Source organism: Fukomys damarensis, unplaced genomic scaffold (assembly GCF_012274545.1).
Source record: "Fukomys damarensis isolate Sample0158 unplaced genomic scaffold, DMR_v1.0_HiC HiC_scaffold_27, whole genome shotgun sequence".
NCBI classification, from domain to species: Eukaryota; Metazoa; Chordata; class Mammalia; order Rodentia; family Bathyergidae; genus Fukomys; species Fukomys damarensis.
The window spans coordinates 20,529,761-20,532,219 of NW_022900939.1; the positions used below are offsets into that span (position 1 = coordinate 20,529,761).

Here is a 2,459-nt window from a genome sequence, read left to right on the forward strand (position 1 = left end):
ATATATGGGTTTTTTTCTTTTGGTTTTTTGAGACAGGGTCTCAGTATGTAGTTGAGAATGACCTGGAACTCACTATGTAGCCCAGGCTGGTCTCGAACTCAGTGATCCTCCTGCCTCAGCCTCCTGAGTGCTAGAATTACAGGCGTGTGCCACTACACCCAGCTGTTACATTATATTTTATTAAAACTGGGAAAGAAAAAATCTAGGAAAGAATTTGAAGATTAAACAGCCAACAGAGCTTGAGAAAGATTCTAGTTTCTGAGCTGGATACTGCGATATTTTTGGCCCCAGGGAATTTCAGATCGGGCCTGGAGCTAGCTCCCCAGGGGTCTGGCTCTAGCCCTTTATTAACAGTCACTTCTGGGAGCTGCAGTTCCCGAAGCAGAGGCACGGGGTAGACCCCAAGAGGGGTACGAGGCCCCGAAGCTCTTGCCCTGAGGCACAGGTGAGCAAGATGCCGGCGCTCCTGGGTCCCGGGCCCACCTCGCCAGCAGGTGGCTAGGAGGCGGCGCCGCACAGGGAGCAACTAGAGGTCAAGGCAGCCGAGCCTTCGCAACAGACACGGCGCAGGGCCAATCAGAGCGGGACGCACAACAGGTCACTGATTAAACAAGGAAGTGACTTTGGGGCGGGGACCTGCTAGCGCTGGGGTTCCAGGGAGAGCAGGGAAGGGCATGTGAGGTGGGCGTGACAGTCCAGCCGTGGCGCAAGCCAGAAAGGCCCATGAGCAGAGACAGGCGGTGAGGCGACGCGCGAGTGGCCAGGGCAGGTGTAGGCAGCTGGCGCCTCGAAGTTGTGCCTTAGCGTCCTGGCCCAGACCACCTGCCTCCTAGGGCACGGGATGGGCGGGACCCACCAAGAGCCATAGCGGGGTGAGACCTCCAACGTCAGTCCTCAAAGAAGGGCACCCAAAAACTAGGAGAGGTTCTTCCCGGCCCTCGCCGCTTTCAGGATCGACAGGTTCAAAGAATGGACAACTGGAGGCGAGGCCCACGCGTGGGACGGGGGTGGAACACAGCAGTATTTCCGGGTGTAGCTTGGCCGATGGCACCAAAAGGGCACGTGCCTGACAGCTTCACTTCTGCGATCAGTTCTGCAGGAGAAACAGGCGCTCGGGGAAGGGTGTCCACCGCCAGGGCCCCTTTTATTATGCCTACAGAGGTGCAAAGGGAGCCCCAAGGTCCCGTGAGGCCGGTTGACCATCTCAGCAGATCGTCAAAGGAAATACTGTGCAGCCCGCTGAAAGACGGTGGCCGCCCCGGGTCCTCACGGAGAACTACGCCCGTCACATAAGCAAGGGTGACAAACAGATACCGTTCTTCTTTACTTAAGACCATGGGGAGGTCCAGTGGGGAATGGCAGCGGTGATTAACCGCGGCGGCGGTGGCGGCCCGGCAGGGGCGGGATCAAGGGAGAGCTTTCATTTTCTCTTCTAAAGCCTTCTGCTGGAACAATCAAATAATGCAGAAAGATGGAGGCAAAACGGGGTGTTCATAAGCAGGAATGACTGACCGCTAAGGGTGGCAGATCTTGTTCACAGAATTTGTGCGTTTATGGAGCAACCGCTGTTTGCAGCTAACCAGCTCGAGAATGAAAGCAGGCGGGTAAAGACGGGAAGGCGGCTCACCCAGGAGCAGGCCGATCCGCTCTCTCATCCCTATCCCTCTGTCGCGTCGGGTTCCAGTCCTCCCTCCTGCCAGCTATTATGTTCTTGACGCCAGAGTCCTTTTTTTAAAGTGCTGGGGATCGAACTTGGGGCCTCGTGCATGCTAAGCATGCGCTCTACCACCGAGCCACTGTCCAGTCTCTTAATATTTTACCAGGTGCCCCCAAAGTCCCTCAAGGGAGGCATTTTTATTCCGGTTAGTTGAGAAGGAGCCCCTAAGCGTATTAGCCCCGCCAGCCTATCTGCCTCCAATTACAACAGCTGTCACTCGGAGGACAAGATCCGATGTGAGGCACCGGCTCACTTACCATTCTTAGCTGAGTGATCTCCCGCAAGGTAGTCATCCTTTCCCCCGCGGGGTTCCTCCTCTGTAAAGTGGGGTGGTGGTGCCTAAGCAGCATTAGCCTGGCCTGTAAACTCAGCATAAATCAGGCACGGTGCTAAGTGCTTTTATGGGCTTAGCCCTAATGGGTTGGCCCATTTTACAGGTGGGGAAGGAGTGGAATCTCGTCCTAGGTCCCATCCCCGCAGGGGCTGCGTTGGCGGTCAAGAGAGCCGGCCTCAGTTTCCTCGCCTGACCCCGCCCCGTCCTAAGCAGCATTAGCCTGGCCTGTAAACTCAGCATAAATCAGGCACGGTGCTAAGTGCTTTTATGGGCTTAGCCCTAATGGGTTGGCCCATTTTACAGGTGGGGAAGGAGTGGAATCTCGTCCTAGGTCCCATCCCCGCAGGGGCTGCGTTGGCGGTCAAGAGAGCCGGCCTCAGTTTCCTCGCCTGACCCCGCCCCGTGCCG

General features: G+C 56.6%; 1 protein-coding gene and 1 long non-coding RNA gene across 4 annotated transcripts in view; one reads left to right on the forward strand and one right to left on the reverse strand.

The window, feature by feature from the left end:
• Positions 1–2,249, reverse strand: part of LOC104870250 — a 24,771-nt gene extending 22,522 nt beyond the window's left edge. For all 3 annotated transcript variants that reach the window (XR_004514543.1, XR_004514544.1, XR_002025718.2), the window contains exon 1: positions 1,975–2,249. This is a non-coding gene — a long non-coding RNA (uncharacterized LOC104870250). The remainder of the gene's footprint in view (positions 1–1,974) is intronic.
• Positions 855–2,459, forward strand: part of Cpt1a (carnitine palmitoyltransferase 1A) — a 57,698-nt gene continuing 56,093 nt past the window's right edge. Inside the window, exon 1 of the mRNA XM_033756741.1 lies at positions 855–872. The gene's annotated coding sequence lies outside the window, so the exon portion shown is untranslated. The remainder of the gene's footprint in view (positions 873–2,459) is intronic.